This window comes from Dermacentor variabilis, chromosome 11 (assembly GCF_050947875.1).
Source record: "Dermacentor variabilis isolate Ectoservices chromosome 11, ASM5094787v1, whole genome shotgun sequence".
Lineage (NCBI taxonomy): Eukaryota > Metazoa > Arthropoda > Arachnida > Ixodida > Ixodidae > Dermacentor > Dermacentor variabilis.
In genome coordinates, this window is record NC_134578.1 from 90614143 (window position 1) to 90634745 (window position 20603).

The following is a 20603-nucleotide window of genomic DNA, read 5'->3' on the forward strand; positions in this document are numbered from 1 at the left end:
TATGTTTACTTAGGTCAACTAATCACAGGGAACCCGGACCATGAGAAGAAAATGCACAGAAGAATAAAAATGGGTTGGATCGCATACGGCAAACATCGTGAGCTCCTGAATGGGAGCTTGCCGTTATCATTGAAAAGGAAAGTATACAATCAGTGCACCTTACCGGTGCTGACATACGGCGCCGAGACTTACAGGCTGACAAAGAAGCTTGAGAACAAGTTAAGGACCGCGGAAAGAGCGATGAAACGTAGAATGCTAGGCGTAACCATAAGAGACAGAAAGAGAGCAGTAATGGATCAGAGAGCAAACGGGTATAGATGATTTTCTAATAGACATTAAGAGAAAAAAACTAGTGCTGGGCAGGTCATGTAATGCGCAGACTAGATAATCGTTGGACCATTAGGGTGAGAGAATGGGTACCAAGAGAAAGGAAGCGCAGTAGAGAACGGCAAAAGACTAGGTGGTGCAACGAAATGAGGAAATTTGCGGGTGCTGGTTGGAATCGGTTGGTGCAGGACAGGGGTAATTGGAGATCGCAGGGATGCTGCGCTTCGTCCTGCAGTGGACATGAATAGGCTGATGATGAGATGATGATGATGATGAATTATTTGGGAACTTTGTTCTGTTGGTGAAAGCTCAACACATTCTAAAGCTCTTAAATATTGCAAAATCGGCGAAATTCACCGATGACTGCGATACTCCTTAACGCGAAATTTGAGCGCTGCTCTACACGTGTTTTTTTTAGCATGTTATTAATTGGATTTTGATTTTATAGGTACATAGTTTATATCAGCAAGAGAACGTTGTGATTAGCGCGCGTTGTTTCCACACAGACGACGCGCTACTATGGCGCCAAATCATCGCCACCGTCGCCCGTCTTGCGCGGCACAGCGCCCTTCTCACTCTTTCGTTCCACCAAGGACTAGAGCGGCCCTTCGTCGCGGCGAAGTCAGGCCAACAGTGTCAGCGGCAATAACACCCAAGGGAGCGTACTATCGTGCCTTACGCGTAGCCGCTCGCCATCGGCCCTTGCAGGAGAAGTGATCCCCGGAACACACGCTGGTAGCACAAACTAAGGGCGTGGTGGAATAGCGTGTCACTCTCCACCTCACGCTACTCTGGCCCCTCCCTCGGAAGCGCTGGTGAGATCGCCAATGCGGCTGCGGCGGCCGTGGCCCCGGCAACTCAGCGCATGCGCAGGCCATCTTTCCAGCGCTGCTTCTCCAACTCATGCTTTCACCATAGCGCCCTCCTCCACTCTCCTCCTCGCAAGCTCTTGTTTGCCGCTACGCTCCGCGTTCGCTTTCCTCTTCTGCTGTGCTCGTTCGCTCGGTTACGCCGCCGAGGCATGACGCCGACGCTCAACGCAGGAATGGCAGGGTAAGTGCTGTGCTATAAAACGGCAGGTCTTTGCTTCTCGCATTTTCGTTTATAGAGGCTGTATGAACATTGGTGACCAGATTGATGCTGTTTTTATAGATTTTGCAAAGGCCTTCGGCACTGTCTCACACCCTAAACTTTTGCGCAAGCTGTTCGCTTTACTAAAAATGCACCTTTAGTTGGCTGGATATCGGACTTTGTTTCCCAGCGTTCGCAATATGTATGTTTCAACTCTACTAACTCACCCTTGATGCCTGTTTCATGAGGGGTTCCCCGAGGCTGAGTACTGCGTCCTCTTTCGTTTCTGCATTATATTAATGATCTCCCCCTACAAACCTCAATTTAAACAAGCCTTTTTGCAGATGATTGCGTTTTATATCCTTCCATTGAATCTCCTACTGAACATGTTGACCTTAACAATTATTTTGCTGACTTCTTTAACTGGTCAAAGCATGACAAACGATTACCAACTTTTCCTAATCTGTCTACATGTCCTTTACACGACGTTCATCCCCTTCCTTCTTTGCATATGCCTTTAACAATGTTACTTTAAATAGGGTCTTCGAATTCAAATATTTAGGTATCCTACTAACACACGATTTGTCATGGTCGAAACACATTGATATCACCTGTAACAAGGCCTTTAAAAGACCAGATTACTTACATCATACGCTGCGTCTTGATCCTCAAGAAACTAAACTTCTTACATATAAAACTCTCATTCGCCCCATCCTCGAGTATCGCTGCGTTGTATGGAACCCATACAAGCGCTGTGACGTCAAAAAACTAGAATCAGTGGGGAAAAAAGGCAGTGCGTTTTGTTCGGAGGAGATATGACGAGGAATTTTCGCCGTCTAACTCTCTTCCCCAACTTGGTCTCACTCCTCTTGCAGCTCATCGCAAAGCTGAATGCCTAAATTTCCATCACATGTTAATCGATTCTCCTCGCCTCTCCTCTCTAGACAACTGCTTGAATTTTTCCAAACCTTCATGTGCAAGCAGTCACCATGCTCTAAATATCTCAACCTATTTTGCCCGCACTTATTTCTTTAAAAAGAGTTTTTTCCCATCAACAATTGAAGGCTGGAATTCATTACCGGGTAACATCCATTCACTGCCACTGAAACAATTCACGCAAGCTTGTTTATAAATGTTGTATGTTTGTTGTTCATACCACTCCTGCAATAGTCTCATTGAGGTTGCAGTATATGTATAAATAAATAAATAAATAAATAAATAAATAAATAAATAAATAAACTCGAACCTAAACCAACACTTTCAGTCAGTTGTACTTAATTTACCCAAGCCATAAATTAAAAATTGTCACTGAAAATCGGAGCGAGAAGTGGCACGGTATATATTAAATGCGGCACTATATAAGCGCGCATGTAGTGTGAAACAATCTTTTATAAGCACCTCAGAAATGTCCGTCAAATTTTACTTACCGTGAGTTCTGTACGGGCTGGGAGCTGAAGATTCATTTGTTTCCGTTAAGATATGGGGAATGCAGCCGTTTGCGTTGGGCGTAGCATTATTGTAGTGCGTTATCCGCATTTTATTCCCCAAATATCCTTTCTGCAAGTCACACAGTGCGATATTTTTTTCTTCAGAACCAACGAAAGAAGTAGGGTATTTCTCTGCACCTTCAAAATTGCCATAACATTGAACTCGATAAGATATTTCGATTGTTATTTATTTCAGCGCATGACCCTGAATATGTCTTTTCTGAATAATCAATAAGCACCTGTTGGAATTAGCGCCACGCAACTTTTTCGTTCGTCTCCTTGACTGTCGGGCTGTGCTTAGTTTTTCCATAATCTACTATCTACCATCTCGCCCAAGGTAGCAACCTTCTGTATAGAAACGACAGCCTCAACCAGGAGGCGCTGCTGCGCCTAGCTAAGCACGTAACCTTTTCGAAACTCTTCGCGTCGGAGTATCGACGACACTTTAATAGAGGTATGAATCACAGGGGCAATCTAGGCGAGTTTTCGCAGTCACGGTCGTCATGATATTCCACACTAAGTCCCAGTCCGATAAGATCCCATCGCACCCGCACGCCGTATGCTGTGTGTGGGAGGGAAAGCACGCAAAAGTAAGCCGTAATGAATGACAGCGCGATGTGCACCGTCTTCACGCGCACCTATTGTGGGAAGTCATGTGATCAATCGGCTGGAAAGAGGGGAAGGAGGTGAGCGCGCGGTAATGTAATCAAGCACGCGCTAGAGGGGGGTAGGTGAGTGCGCATCTGCTCCTTTAGTCCGGCCGTGGCTGCGCGAGAGTGTACGGCGGCTGAGGTCGTGCGTGGTTCACGCACCGAGTGTAAGTATTGGGCGACCCGAAATGGGCGGGTGACTCGAGTTGTCCTGTCTTGTCGGGCGCCCAGTGTACGAGATCACGTAATCTTAAGTTTGCGAGACGCGGTCAAGCCGCAGGCGGCACAAAGCGTTTGCTCCCGGTAAGCGGCATACTTCATTACACAAGCGTTTTGATGGCGTTTGCTCCTGGTCATCCAGTGAGATCTGTTCGATAGCCTGTCCGTGCCTGACACAATACTTGTTATTGAATTAGTAAGCGAAAGATTGCAGGCATTTATGCGGCCTATATAACCCGGAACCTTGCTTCGGGTAGATGTCTAATACTTTAAGTCATTACTATTAACCCTTTACCTTAAGGACGAAACTGCTACGTTTTTAAATTTTCTATGTTAAGCACGCTAACGCCGCTTATTTGATTAACGTCATTTATCTATTTGATATGCTAATGCATACATAGGTGATCACGCTTTTTCGTGTGCTCGTATCGCTCAAAAACCTGTACGCATTATTTTCTGGAACACATTTCAAAGAATTTGTAGCCAGTAGCTGGTGACTCAATACTTCCAAGCACTTTACGCCTTCTACTACCATTCGGTGTATCTAGATGCGACGGAACTTTATTCTGTCGCTTGTTGTTGGGCGTAGCTTTTACGAACATGTAATTTTTCTGTACATGGATGACAGGAAGTGGCTCGGATAGCATTTCTGACTGGGACGGGACCACAGAACATATCCGAAACTGCTATCCTTCTTTTTAGAATAAAAAGCAAGCATCACTTGTCACTTTAAGCCTGCTGAACAGCAGAACGTCACCACAGAAGAAAAAATACTGAAGCCAAGGCCTCGACAATCATCTGTGACATGGGTCTTAAGAAAGCTGCTCCACTTGTTGAAGACGACTGACCTCTGCCGCCATCTGGGATTGGGCGTCGAACGCTCTCCTCAGTGTACGGGCGCATCACTCATTCTTCATTTCCTTCCCCGCTTTACTTTTCTTCCCACTTCCACTTACTCTGAGTAGGGTACCAAACCAGGTGGACCTGGTTGACCACCATGCATTCTTTCCTCTCCCTCTTTCTCTTGAACAAAGACAATACATTAGCGGAACTATTGTAGTTCCGCCTGTTAATACGAAGCAAACGTGCATTGTTTTGTACTTTTGACCTTGCTCCGTCGATTGGTTGAAAAGCGCTTAGTGAAACTTGATATTTAAGAAGCGTATTTATCAGAGCACTACATGACATTTGTATGGGAGCTTGTTGTGGGTTGTGAGTAGAAGCCATCACAACATTTGAACAAACTAAGCATGCCCAACAAAGTGCTTAAAGAGAAGCAACTGTGCCCAAGCTGTACGCTGGTTGTCGTGTACGCAGAGAGAGAGAGAAAAAAACCTTTATTTGACTTGTCACTGCTTCAAATAAAGGTTTCTTACGCAAACTTTTTTCTTGTATACTTCCACTGCTATTACGACATGCCGCCAAATCACAGACACCAAGACTCACGATATAGATAAAAAAAACTAGCCATTGTCTACCCCTTTCATTTGCCTCCAGTGCATATCATCGCACTTTCAGCGTTTACAAACGACGCCGCTCTGGTGTCGTTCATCAACTCGTCCGGCAGCACTCTTCATTTTGAATGTGGCTAGCACTGAGCTTGCAAAATGTACTGCTTGCAAAGTCCAAATTTTATATTAGTTTGCAAGCCGAACTGTGATGCTCTCCGGAATATTGTTGCAGTTCCGCGGTGTTGAACTGTAGTTTACCCGGTAAGTAGTTATTTAGGGAAAAATGCACTTACCACCAGCACGCCTTTATCTTGAGCAACCAGCAATACAGCAGCCATTGTTGGATCTGTGTACACTTTCCCACCAAGGTCACTCACGTTTAGCTGAAAATTGTTATAAGATAAACAAGTGCTTACAACTACTAAATGCGTGCTCTGCAGTCTGCAGGCATAACATGGCGGAATGCGCATATTCGGTGTTGCAGCTGAGTTTTCAAATACTTCGCAGCATTTTTAATAAATATGAAGCTGCTGTGACTACAAACCGGCGCAATACCTCAAACTGCCGCAAGAAAAATGAGCTGATTTGAATTTGTAAGCGCTGCAGTTAGTTTTCAGCAAATGGTTAACGCTTTCTGCCTGTGTTATAAACATTGCACGGTCATTCATGACATACTCTGAGTTATTGGCAACAATTGCTGTAGCCGTAAATAATGCAGTGAAGTCAAAATTTTTCAGTGTAGGAACATATAGTTGTATGGGTAAGAGCATTCTTCACATGTTTCATGCCATCTTCTGACCTTTAGTGACCTTCCTGTTCTTTGTAATAAATATTTTACAAATAAATCGTAACACAAAGGCAGTAGAGTGAGTGGTTCCGAAGGCGCCTTGTTTCCCTCAAACTACTATTTGCTTCCCTTTGTGTGAGCATTGCCGCTTTCCTAGCAGTTATTAGCTTACGGGATTTCGCGTGCCAGTACCACCATTTGATAATGAAGAATGCCGTAGTGGGAGACTTAGGATGAATTTGGATTGGCTGGGGTTCTTTAACGTGCACCTAAATCTTTAAGAACACGGGTGTTTTCGCATTTCGTCCCCATCGGAATGCGGCCGCCGTGGGCAGGATTCGATCCCGGGACCTCGTGCTTAGCAGCCGAACACCATAGACACTAAGCAACCACGGTGGGTCTGATACCATTATACAAGGGCAGCTGGTGAACGTTCTGCTGAATATGTTCTGAAGTATATCATTACATTTACGAGTAATTTTATTTCTGGGTTTTTCTTTCTGAGTAAATTTCTGAATAACACTTTTCTCGACAAACATCAATGGTTTACCATTCAAGCAAGATAGCGACACACAGTATTGTTTAGGACAAGCTTATTTTACAATCTAGAGCGGTCATCCTGAGGCTTCCTAGCTTCGGCTATATGCGACATAGACTGTCTCTGGCATCGGTCCACTTTGGTATGACGCTCATTTGCCAGGGTCGCATGCGTAATGGCATGACGACTACTGCAAGACGATGGCGCAGTGACAATCATAGAAAGAGAAAAAGAACGACGTCGACAGAACGAGGAAGGGGCATGTCATTGACGTCATGACGACAATGACAGGACAATTCTGAAAGGATAACGATGGCATAAGGGCGACAGCGTTACGATGACGGCATGATGGCTATCGGATGACGACGAGTGTATGACTTTGAAGGCAGGGCAAGGACTCTATGGTGACTAAGGCGCGACGACGACTGTTTGAAGACAACCGGATGACGAAGCTGGAATGAAGATTACGGAACGACCACGACGGCTTGACATTGACAGTATGACAAAGAATGCATGATGACGGTGCAATCACGATGATGGCATGACAACGGCGGCGTACTCATGATTGAACGACGACAACATGATCACAATCAAATGAAGCATTAATAACGTAGAAGAAACGACGAAGTTGGGTAAATCATAATTTTATGACGACAATAGGATGACCTTTCTGAAGTGATGATGTTGATGAGAATAGTGACGACGATACTGGGAGGACAATGGTGTGATGACAGCAGCATGACCGCTGTCGGATGACGAAGTTAGAGTGACGGTGCTGGAACTCCACGACGGCATGACACAACAGTCCGACAAAAAAACCGTGACGTCCAGTGTATCACCAGGACGCAACGACGACGATGGCATGGCAACAGTACGGGGACAACAGGATGACTGTAATGGCGTGACAGCAATTTACATGACAGCGACTTTGTGATGACGATACAACCACAATAATCGCATGACGAAGCTGATGCAAGGACAAGGGATTGTCTACGACGGCATCATGACCACGGTATAATTAAGGAATGCATAATGACTGTATGAAGACAATGGCATGACGACGGCGGCATGAGCAGAGTCGGATGAAAAGTTGGAGTGACGAGGATGCGATGAACATGACGGCTGCATGACCGGGCGTCGCTTCCCTACATGCGAATTCACCGTTTCTACCACGCAGCGATCGAATCTCTGACACGTGACTGCTTGATGGACTTTCTGACATTTCGTTAAGTGACGCTCATTACTTTTCACCACCTGTGCGAATTCCAACCCACGTGAACATTGAACTTCAAGGCTCTGTAAAAAAACGAAATGTATAATGAAAAAGAACGCGAACTTTCTTACACACGTGTTCTCTCTTCGGCGCACCAAATACAAACGCCTTCCTTCCAATTGTTCTAATATTACTGCACGTACAACGCATTTTCAACCTCCGTTTTTGAACTGTGATGACGAGTGTACACAGAAAAAATTTGTATAAACTTGCCTAACAAAACAGAGACGCATTCAGCGCCAAAGTGGAGACGCAGAAAACTGCAAAAATATTAGTATTTGCTCAATATAGCTGTCTGTACGGTGCGGCACATATGAACAGATATGTTTTCACTGAGCTATACCTGAAAGTTATGGACGGTATGTGCAGCTGACAAAGATAATGCGCATCGTCGGGAACAGTCCGAAGCTCTAATGTAAAAATGACCGGCTCATAGCTGGAAAAATCAGCACTAGGATAAAAAGAAGGGCTCATTTGAATGAAACAAGGGCATGTGCGATAATACAATTACATTGTCTAGACAAGCTTCATGAGTAAAGATGCAGCAGTTGCGAAATAAATGTGAACTTGCAACTTCTTCAAGTTTGTCTAGCAATCGCTGAATATCACACATTTTTTGTAATATGAATAATAATGACGATATTACCTTTGTTTGATGCCTCAAGTTTTCTCTATAGGAAATTACGCTCAGTGTGTTTGCAAATGAGGTCGTTTCTCTCATGGTTAGTACCAGCCGTTCGTTGATCCACAGTATCAGAAGCCCTTCAGACCCTCTTTCTTCTAACACCTTTGGAAATACGTAGTGACCTGGGTGATAAATTTCGCTTCATAAATAAAACGGTGTGTGACCACGGCGCCAGTCAAACGACAGACATTATCGCCAAATCTTGAACAGTGTAAAAGCTTTGAAAGCGGTAGGGAACCTAATGGTATTGATAAAGAAGATGTTGGAATTATAAAAAATACTCACTTGTTTCGGACATAATAACGCCATTACATATTGCAGCGATGAGCAAGAAACGATTGAAGTAACAAGGAAACATCGCTTTCGGCTATTTGAAGGAAGTCAGTGCTTCCCAGAGGCGTCGAAACACACAAGCATCATCCTATACATACTACGCTAAAGCTGTAGGGGAATGTATTGCAGACGACGGCATTGTGCGCTCACGTAGATCTGTTGCTCTTCATCAAGAGCTGACATTTTCCCGTATGACGCATTCGGCATTGGATAATTTATGGGAACGGAAGCAGATAATATTTGACTCGACGTCACAGCCTGTATAGAGGGTGTTTCGGCGAACACTTTCAAAAATGTTTAACAAATGCCTGTGGCCGATGGCACAATTCTGTTCCATGGGCTGGTTCACGCGAACTGACAGACATAACAAAAAATTGAAGTCCATAATAGACTAATTAACAAAAATTCACTAATGAAGTTTGTAGCTAAGGACCTTATGTTATTTAGAGGGTAAGACTGCAACGCATATACAATTGAATAGTATTGTGTAGGTGAAACCATTTACGAGATGTGCGCCCTCAAAGTTGCGGCAAAGCCGCACTGTCGTTCCAATTATGTTCTTAACTAAACGTCGTTGTATGCATTGAAGCACAAGAGTAACTTCAACGCCAATGCATTGCTCGGCCAAATTCGCGAATAAATGTCTGGCAACTGGTGTCATCCTGAGAATTCGTTCCAAATGGATCCGTCTTGCGGACTCCCCGGCTAGAATTTGTAAATTGCAGTAAATCCCTTAAGGTGTGTTGTTAAAAACTCAATTATTGAATTATTTGTTCATTAGCCGATTATACCTTTCGACGTTTTTGCGGAAGTAATGTCCGCCTCTTCCAGTAGACTATATCATTTACCAGAATTGTGCTGTCTTCTATGGACAAATAAAAAAATTAGTGTTTGCTTAAACACCCGGTATAGCCATTATTCGCATCTGTCTCCGCTACTACTGCTCCAGTATGATAGCTGGTAGCAGCAGTGTAATTTTACGATCAAATTGCTGGCATGCGTGCATCATGACGCTTACGCAGGAGGCCACAAACCTATCACGTTTTTTGCGCCATTTTCGGGCGTTTCTTTGACTACGCCGTCAAGAACTGGACATTGGCGGTTTCTTGGATGATGTTTATGAATGATGTTTTTGAACTTTATAACAAACATAATTCATAAGTTGCATTTGCAGTTCTGCATCCCTATTCTCTAGACATCTTTTCATTATCCTCAACAGTCACTCCTTAACGTTCCCGTCTCCCGGCTCATAGTAGAGTAGCCGCCTAGACCTTGATAGCTAAGGCCGACTTCTTTGCCCTTGTTCATATAAATTATCTTCTGCGACGAAGTTAGTTTTGTCATTGCCTTTTGTGATGCGTTTCTATTGTGGAGTAGTCTTAGTGTACCTGATGCACTTTCCGGTATCTATCTATATTTTCAAACATTTATTTACTTTTTCAAAGCATGATTACAAAAAGAAGGATATACAGAAGTGGGTCCCAAGGTCACAAGACCGTACCGGCACCCTGTGTACATAGTTATTCGATACAAATTACGAAATTATCTAAAATATATCGCATTAACCAGGTTAACAGAAAAGACTGGTAAAAAAATACAAGGTTTACATATACATAAATCTGTGCTGTGATGGCATCAATATTTGGCGACAAATACAAATTCATACTAACACTGAAAATATGCATGCAAAGTTAGCATGAACAGTGCATTGTTATCCCGTAAAATTATTACAAAGATAATTTAGAAAGAAGAAAGGAAAGAAACAAAGAAACAAGAGAACAGAATATAGTAACTAAATAACAACATAATTATTTATTTGAACGATGGGTTTTAAGTGTGTTTAATACAGCAAGAGATGATGTTTTGATGGTGTAGGGAAGTAAATTCCATATTTTATTAGCGTAGAATGATGCTGTCATTTTGCCGTAATTAGTAAGAGCTTTAGGCAACAACAAATTATATTTCTGAGCAAAACGAGTAGGGTTAATATTCTTCAATGTATCCAAGGAAATAAAATTGTGTGCGAGATATTTATTAATCAATCTGAAAAGCATAGTAATAAAGTTCAGTGCGAATAAATCAGCAGTCAGCAATTTATTCTCCATGCTTATGATATAATTATTATCTCGACTAAAGTTAGGGGCTCGCTTTTGTATGTGCTAAACAGATGTTCAGTGGCACTGATACGTGTTGCCATGAGCAGCAATCCCGTAATTAATATGACTATAAATGAATGCGCAATAAATTGAAAGGAGAGAAGGAGCAGACATCCGGGATGTCGCTTTTATGAGGGCTCGTATACGAAAGAAGTTATTTGATTAACTTCTGCGATATGTTTGTGAAATTTTAGCTGTTGATTGAGGTAGATACGAAGACATGATGCACAGTCGCTAGTAGAAATAAAATGCGAGTCAATGGGAACCTGAGGTGAAAATGATAGTCTTCTTTGAGGGGAGCGACACACCCTACATTTAGTTTTGTTCGAATTTAAAATCAAGGGATTGCTGAGACACCAAGAAACAATTTTAGCTAACGCACTCTTTAGTTCATGAGTTAACAAAGTTAAAGATATATCTAAGTTTGAGATAGTTGGGTCATCAGCATATAACATGCACTGTGAAGGTGAAGCGTGTTGGGGAGGGTCATTTGTGTAGAGAATGACTAATAAAGGTCCCAAAAGGGAGCCCTGTAGGAACCGCTGATTAGTTGTTTTAAATAAACTGTTAGTCTCCTGTTACTCAAGTAGATTCTCAAATGGATTAACGCTGGACCTGTTATTCCATCGGCTTCAATTCTTAATCTATCTATCTATCTATCTATCTATCTATCTATCTATCTATCTATCTATCTATCTATCTATCTATCTATCTATCTATCTATCTATCTATCTATCTATCTATCTATCTATCTATCTATCTATCTATCTATCTATCTATCTATCTATCTATCTATCTAATCAACGTCCGTGCTTATCTAAAACCGTTTTTCTGCCCAATGAACAAAGTTATCTACCAACTTGGACTAGCAGGTATGTGCTTGTGTACCTCATGTCATTGTAGTTCTAGATTCATCGTCCGACACTTGTCATGTAGTCCTCGCCACGCCATCGTCGTCATGGAGTCGTCTTCATATTGTCGCGACTCACAAGCAGCAGGAACAGATAAAACAGGGCAGGGCACTTTACTCATAGGCAAACTGAAAACAATTAGGCAGGGACTTTGTCTACTCTTCTCCAATGCCCGAGATCTTCGTATTTCTCTACATTCCGGATATTGGATGTGGCATTTGCCTCCCTCCAGAGAGCATTGTCCTGATGCTCAGCTAGAGGCAGGAAGATGTGTCAGACGAGGTGTGAGCACTTCAAACCGAAGAACACGGCTTCATGCGCACAATGCGCACAGTTACTGGTGGACACTGCCTCTCCCTGGAAGAAGCACGACTGTCAGATATAACTTCAAAGTTCAGAACGCTGAGGCATCGTACAACCTTGTACGGACCATAGTACCGCCTGAGTAGTTTTTCTGAAAGCCCTCGTTTACGGATGGGACTCGAAACCCACACTTTGTCACCTGGCTGATATGTCATATATCGGGGCCGTAGATTGTAACGTCGAGCGTCGTAGTCCTGTTGTCGAGTGATTCTGACGCGGGCGAGTTGTCTCGCTTCTACGGCACGTTGAGCTAAAGCTTCAGCGTCCGTGTTTGTATCACCGTAGTCATGTGGCAACATTGTATCGAGCATCGTCGTCACTTCACCGCCATGAAGAAGGCTAAATGGTGTTTTTCGCGTTATTTCCAGTGTTGTAAGCGAATGTGCTATACGTTGAAGGTCATCCCAATTTTTGTGTTCCATGTCTACGTACATACATACTTAGCATGTCCGCGGTGGTTTTGTACCAGCATTCTGTCAGGCCATTTGTTCGCGGGTGATAGGCTGTGCTCTTTCGTTGAGCCGTTCTGTCCATTCTTATCACCGTTGGCGCACCTTGCCTCACAACCACGTTTTCAATAAATAATCGCTCTGCTTCCACTGCGGTGCCGCTTAGAAGGGCCTTGGTTTCTGCATAGCGGGTGAGGTAATCGGTGGCAACTGTTACCCACGTATTGCCCCTATGGGAAGTCGGGAACGGCCCGAAAGGTCCATCACGATTTAGTCAAATCGGGTTGCGGGCACTTGTACTGGTTGCAGAAGCCGAGCTGGTTTCATATGTGGTGGTTTGCGTCGTTGACAATTGAGGCACGTGCGCTCGTAATGTTTCATAAATGTGGCAATCCTTGGCTAGTAATATTTCTCTCTGACTCGGGTGAGTGTTCGCGTGTAGCCGAAATGGACAGATGTCGGTTCATCGTGGCAGGCTTGGAAGACCTCATGACGGATAGACATTGGGACCACAAGTAGGCGGCTGCTTCCGCTTGTAGAGAAGTTCTTGCAGAGAACTTCATTAGGAGCGTCCTCGTCAAAGTGAGCCAGTACAGGAGGTGTTTGCAGGCGCTGTCGGAGATCATTAAATTCTGCTTGTTCTTCGGCACCTCATACAAAGGTAACGCCTTATTTATAATTTTTTTATATAAGTATACTCTCAGCCGGAGGGTCGTTACAGGGTGGATGCAAACAATGCAACTGAACAAGTGCACACAGCCACAAGTACAACATTTATACAAACCTAATTCAATTAACTGGAGATCAACAACCACGATAACACAATAGCCCAGCGGTCGTGTGGATTCAGGCCGGAAATACAACATTGTGACCGACCAACCATCACAAAAGTATGCTAGGTTTGAGACCAGTGAAAATGGAAAATTCCACGAAAGACATGGCAAGAAAGACTAGAGAATGACAAGAATGTCTATTCGGATAAATAACGCGACAGACAGTGTTCGAAATTGAGCAGGTTATCTGCTTGTAAGAGAACCTGAGGCAGGGCATTCCATTCTTCTATTATTCTTGGAAAGAAAGAGTACCTAAAGGAGTTAATTCGGGCCGTCATGGGTGTAACCTGATCTTTGTGAGAATTTCGCACAGCTCGCGACTTCAAGAGCTTGTGTTTAGGCAGAAGTGATTATTGCACAACAGCTATAGAAATTTCAGCCTGGCTACTTTTGTTCCGTTTGAAAGTGAAGTTATGTTTAGCTCACGGAGCATGTTAGTCAATGAATCTGTAAATTTGAATCTAGATAAAATCCACCTAGCCGTCCTTCTTTAAGCTTTTTCAATCTTATAAACTAGGTCTGTATGATGCGGATCCCATACGACGCTATTAACGCGATAGCGTTAAGGAGCTCGTGTCGCAGAAAAGCCGGTGTCGTCGGCGTCGGTGTCGGCGTCGGCGTCCGCGGCGTTGGCCGTGAGCGATAAATCACGGCAGGCACTTCATAAATAAAAAGCAACTTCCAAGATGGGCTGGGTGGGAATCGAACCAGGGTCTCTGGAGTGTGAGACGGAGACGTTACCACTGAGCCGCGAGTTCGATGCTTCAAAGCGGTACAAAAGCGCCTCTAGTGAACGCGGTGTTGCCTTAGAAACGAGCTGTTTCTCAGGCTCAGGCGTGCGTCGCTTGCTCAGGCGCACATTTCGTTGTCGCGCCGAACGCTGCGTTGCTCGACGCTCACCACGTCCGATGCGGGGCGCGTAGTCGCTGCGCCGTAGCCCAATGTCTTACACCCCTTGGCGGGTCTACGGGAACGCTGTCGCGTTCCACTCTTGAAGGCGAAGCTTAAGCGTCCTCCAATTTTCATATATTCAAGTGTCGGACGTATCAATGCTAGATAGGCCGTTAGCTTTGCTTTTGAGTAAGGAAGGTTCAGTTTTCTTCTGATAAAGCACAACTTAGTTTCGGATTTAGAACATAAGTTATTGATATGTGTATGCCAGTTTAGTTTTGATGATATTGTGACGCCTAAATATTTGAAATGGTTGATTCGTGTTAAAAACTGCCCGTTCATTTCAAAATAAAAAGAAATTACGTTTTAGGTTTTGTTTGTAATTGTAAGATATGATGTTTTCGCATGATTAATTTTAATCTTGTGTGATGTACAGCAATGAATAATAGTATTCAATGCAGAGTTTAGTGTGAACTGATTTTCTTGTTTTGGGATAACCGAGTAAATTAAGCAATCATCCGCGAATAGGTGGACTGTAACGTGGGGAGGGATGGAAACTGCAATGTCATTGATGTAGCATAAAAAATAATATGGGACCAAGCACAGATCCCTGAGGGACAGCAGAAGGTACCCCCAGGACGTCGTAATTTGAGGCATTTACCTTCACGAACTGACTTCTCTTGGTGATGTATGCTTTTCCCCGCAGCATAGTATTTCTGTTTATACCAAGGACAAACAGCTTATTAACAACCTTTCATGTCGAACACGGTCAAATGCTTTAGACATGTCCAATCAAATTGCACCCACTTGATCTCTGTCATTGATTGCCTTAGAAAAATCGCGCAGTGTTTCTTGAAGTTGCGTAACAGTAGGTAACTTCTGTCTGAAACCATGCTGGTTGGGAATTAGCTTCTTGGGGTGCTATGCAGGATGCGCCAAGTTTCTCGTTCACCCGAGTTTTACCCGAGTTTGCTCGACGGCAGTCAGTGAACGGAGATAGCGCGAAACGCGCCGAAGGCGGAGGCAAAAAAATATGTAGACAAAAAGCCGCGTATGACTACATGAGCGCACCCTGCGCGGCAGGCTGCTTCCACGTTTCAAGCGCAGAAGGCTGCACAACGAAACGCGTCAGCGCCGCGTATTGTCATCAAAGGATTATCGCAACTTAGCGATACCGTGACTGTCGCGCTGTCTGTCTGCACACTTGCCGCGAGCCGCTTGCCACGCCTTTCCCGGGCGCGTCAAGGGCGTGCCTCCTCTTTCGCGCGCTATCTTTCTTTCCTCCATCGAATGCGAACAGAGTACATGCGGCGCATTCTTGCACCTACACTTTCACTCAATCGAATACGTTAAAATACAACAAATAAAATAACGAACATTCTTATTTCTCTAAGTATCTGTTTTTCGTTTTCAACGCTAGAAATTTGTGATGACAAACGGAGATCGAGCAAATTATTAAATTTTGCACTTCTTGCCGCGAGTGGCGACAGTGAGGCGAAACCTTAGAAGCGGTACATTGAAACGTGTCGCACGCACGAGGGCGTTCATACGGTGATAAGTCGCCTAGGGGCGCTGCAGAGCTATCCTCAATAATGTCGGTCATGATCCATGGAGTGTCATTGCCACTCTTTCTCTATTAGGCGAATAGAAACGGAGCGCCGCGGTACGGCTGTTCATCGCAGGCGCTTCACTAGGCCATTAAGGCCCCCCGCTTTACCGACTAGATTCCACACAACGGCTGTCGCTGCGAAATGGCGGTATGTTATTTTAGAGTGCGTAGTGACGCAGTTCAGTGAAAATGTACCAGTTTATCTTTATGCGCGAAGCCTCTGCGATACATTGCGAAAAGTGCGTGCTTCCCCAGCGACACAATTCATCGCTTGTCATCGTTTGCCCAGTCAAGGTGCCTCTGAGCGCATGTACGCAGTATATGAGTGTGTTGTGCAGTCGAAGGTGCTTGCGGATTACCTCTGCTGGAGCCAGCAGCGATCGCAGATGGATATCGTAACGACACCGCAGCACTCGCATTTGGCAGGTGAGAGCTCTTGTGTGCAGTTATGAAATCAGATTTCGAACGGAGAGTGGTGTTGGAACTGTTGAGTGTGCAGTGCTTGTGATGAAGAAATGCCATTGCACTGGGTCTAGAAGAGCGAGCTATTCTCGGACGCTGATCGTGTTTACGACGCTGTGGCTCCGTTTAATCACCGATGACAGAGCAGCCATCTCAAACGACTGCTGCAATACGCACTCCTCAGCATCGTCGTCCCCCTCGCCGCATCGACGCCTTGTGAGCAGCTACAGTGACGTGACGATAATTATTCACTGTGCGCTACGCGCCACAATGCAGGCAATGAAACCGTGTTGTGCGGCCATCTCAGCCCGAGAAGATGTATGCATAAGCCAGCGACAGTCAACGCTTTGGTTTTGATAGTGGTGCTCAGTACATCACCGATGACAGTGCGTTGTGCGCGTTTCATGTCGGCGGTCAAGATTGTTGATGCCTCTCAGCTCGACACCGCGTCGCTGTTGCCGGAAGATAAGTTGGGCGTGGCCCAACTGTAGTGGGTGCGCGCACAAGAGTTACATGCCTCGCGCGGGGCGTGACCTCTGGTTTTGACTGACAGGCGAACTCGTGCTAAACTCGTACATCGCGAAACCCCCTCCGAGTTCAACTCGGAAACATGGCGGCGGCAGCAGCAGCCTGTTTCATTGCATCTAGCGGCAGCAAGCGTCAGTATGACCGTCCGGACCCGTTCACCTACATGACCGACGGGGAGTTTCAGCGTCATTTTCGCCTGTCCAAGACATCAGTGCGCTGGCTGTGTGACGAGCTAGGCGAAGACTCGTCTGCGGAGACAGCGTGGCGGGCTTAATTCGCTCACCGTCGTAGAGCAAGTCATCTGTGCGCTCCGTTTCTACGAGACTAGGAGTTTTCAGAGAAGCGTCGGCGCCGAGCGTTACATTGGACACCATCAAACTACTGTTAGCCACTGTGTCAGAGATGTGTCTGACGCGCTTATCGATGCGGCAGTGCGTAAGCGGTGGCTAGCTTTCCAGAATACTTCGGCTGAGCGGGCATATATAAAAGAACGCTTCCTACTTCGAGGGAACATTACGAACGTAGTCGGGTGTGTCGACGGAACGTACGTAGGAATTAAGGCGCCTTCAATGTCAGCGTTACTGTGATTAACATTGAAGCAATGTTTAGACACGCCATATTGCCAAATTTGTCACTTCTGTGTAGCCGACTTAAATTTTGTGTTAGCGACATCTCACATGCGGCTGCTTATGATACTGATTTTTTCGCTGGTTGATGACTTTTTGCCGATCGTTCTACTTGTATGTCAGGGTGCCTTCCAAATGGCTCACTTTCTTGGGAAAGAGGTTAATTAAGTATAAGTAGATAAATGGATATCACAAATTGTGTGAAGTAACCTATGAATCCTAATATCATAAAGAACTTGGGGTTCTTCATTGGTGAAGTTACTTAGTATGCACAGTGCTGAATTTTGTTCATGCGTTATCTATCGGCCGCACTATGAAACAGCGAGGCATTGCACAATTTGTTGCAGCGCGAGATGTGGGTGTTGCGCCAAGCCGGTTGTGCCTGTGCATTTGTGGCGAAATGAAAATGCATTGAGAATCTTAGTGTGTTGGCTTGCATGAAGAAAATACTTCAGATTGTTTGCTCTGTTCACCGTCGATGCATGTGCCAGAGGTTCAGTGTATCTTCTTTTTTTGGGGGGGGGGCGGCGTTATTCTGGATGGATAAATTGTATATTTTCGTCTCATAATGGGGCTCTAATTCTTAAGCAGTTGAATAATGCACATCCAATGCTCTGCAGAACTCTCTGTACGTGAAGATGTCATGAACCACCAAGGCAAAATTACATATCGGGAGAAATGGGGTGCAGATGCCAATGAAAAGTGGGTCTTTAACCCACCATAAAAATAAAAATTGCAGAGCAAATAGACCATTTATACAGCTTTAGAGCAATGATTACACAAAACGTGATATGCTCAAACGAGTAACCGCTTGCCGCAATGCCAAAGTAGGCTGAGCGACATGCAGCGTATATTGGCATTGAACATGTCTCGTAACCGTTACTTTCATTGTATGCCCTCGCTGTCGCACCTTTCCCTCCGACACTCCCTTTACTGAAACGTGGCACTGTCTTTCCATTGGTGTCATGATGATAATGGTAATGGCAGCAGCAAGGCTGGTTAATCCTTGCCCCTTTGATTCCTGTGAGTTTAGTGGTAAAGAATATGGCACGTGCATACATACACCTGTGCTGCAAAACTTAACATTTGTGATTTTTTGGAGAGGTAATTTGTGTTGGGAAATTTCAAAGATGTGCACCATTGTGGCCTAATAACTAGAGCATTGGTGATGTTGAAGACTGGGTGTATTGGTATAGTAGCTTGAAGTTTAATTGCACAACAGTTTGACGGGACACAAAGAAGAGGAATACACACAGCAGAATGCTTTGCTGTGTGTGTTAATCTCCTTTGTGTGCCGTTGAATTGTTGTGCGATCCAACTTCAAATAGAGCATTGGGCTTCCTTGGTGCAGGACCGAGGAAGTGTGAGCTATTCGACAACATGCCAGTGCGTTGCCTCACAATTATGGAAGTCGGAAGGTTTGCAAACAAAGCTTTGCCTTCAAATCCACCTGCTCATGTTATACAAGCACTGATTGAAAGAACCATCATGCAAAAATAATGGTGAAATCAATGTCCTGTGAAAAGTGTAATTTGTATATTGACGCTGTTGACATAATAGGTGCCATACCGGCCTCAAAATTGTACTGGACAGAGCAGTTTATTTAATATGTGAAGCACAACCTCCCATTACATGCTGTGCAGACAACCAAGCTCAGTTTGTTTGTTTTGACGTGCTACACAACATTCACTGTAATCTGTTTTTGATTCTAAAGAAGTGCCAAACACCACCTCTTTTTCAAGGACGTCATGGGAATATTTGGCGAGACCTTTTGCAGCCCCTCATAATGGACGTGTGGCCAGCCAGCTTTGCTTGGATGCCTTTATAGATTTATGCTCCTGATCATTGTGTGCTATCAAGTTGCAGAAGTCTATGCAACTGGTGCAAGGCATTACGTGTTTCTATAGTCGGATACAACTTTAGGAGGCTGCGGAATCTGCACTTTAAGGCAGGTGAACACAAGCCTGCACCAATGGGCACGCACTCTAGACTGACATCGTGCTGCTAGACAGACCTGCTCGTTGGAGAGGGACTATTTCTTTAGACGTGGAGGCAATCGGCTGCTGCGCTTTGGTCATCAGGGCGGGGCCTCTCCTGTCTTCTGAAGTTTTTTCCGACTGTAAAGGATGCTGCTTTTCATACAACACAAAAGGACAAAGTGTACAATTATTTGGCCTATGAAATGGATACATCAGAAGTGTGCTATGCAAGGGCTTAAGATGTGTGAAATATAGTACATGCAATTATAAGACAATGTTAAAAATATGTGGTATCGAACATGCATGTAATGGCACATTTGAATTGGGGTGTGTTGCAGTCATATGCAGTCTATAGGTGATAGCATTATTAAGCTCCTGCTGTTTCCTGTCTTCATTGTGAATTACACACACCGTTCATCTTGTGGCTAATCAACACGCACTGTATTCTTGCACATAGAAAGAAGAAACAGCACAATGACGTGTATGCTGCATTAGTGTATTTTTTATTTACATGGTCCAAGAGTGGCACAGGTTGTCTTACGTTTTTGCCTATTTTGAAGGGACACCAATGCATGTTACAAGTGTCCCAGTATGCACAGCACAATGTTTATTGCAATAATTTTATTCATGTTGTTGAAAAATAAACAAAATATTAAACTGAAAGCTCCTTTATAAGGTGCCTTCTGTGGGCTTGACAGGAGAGCAGTGAGCGCACCGATACTACTGTTGCAGAGCAGCCCTCTGGACTTCTGCCACACTCTCAAGAGCACGTGCCTGGCGCTCGCCTACTGCCACCAGGCAGTTGAGTGCCTCCAGCAGCACAATGTTTTGCTGCAAAAAAGTGTATTGGAATGAATCAGCCGCATACAAACCATTATTTACAAAGAAAAATGCTCATTGCACTATTAGTACTAAGTGCCCTTAACTGTGGAAACCTCTAGTGTAGTATGCATAATTAAACAATGCGTTGGGACA

At 44.4% G+C, this 20603-nt stretch overlaps 1 long non-coding RNA gene across 1 annotated transcript; it reads right to left on the minus strand.

Annotated features, from left to right (window-relative positions):
• Nucleotides 1-2831: 2831 nt before the first annotated feature.
• LOC142564932 (uncharacterized) lies at nucleotides 2832-8935 on the minus strand. Its single transcript, XR_012824715.1, has 4 exons — nucleotides 8774-8935; nucleotides 8450-8610; nucleotides 5499-5588; nucleotides 2832-2955 (listed from the first exon to the last, which is right to left on the minus strand). It is a non-coding gene; the product is annotated as an uncharacterized LOC142564932 (long non-coding RNA).
• Between the last annotated feature and the right edge of the window lie 11668 nt (nucleotides 8936-20603).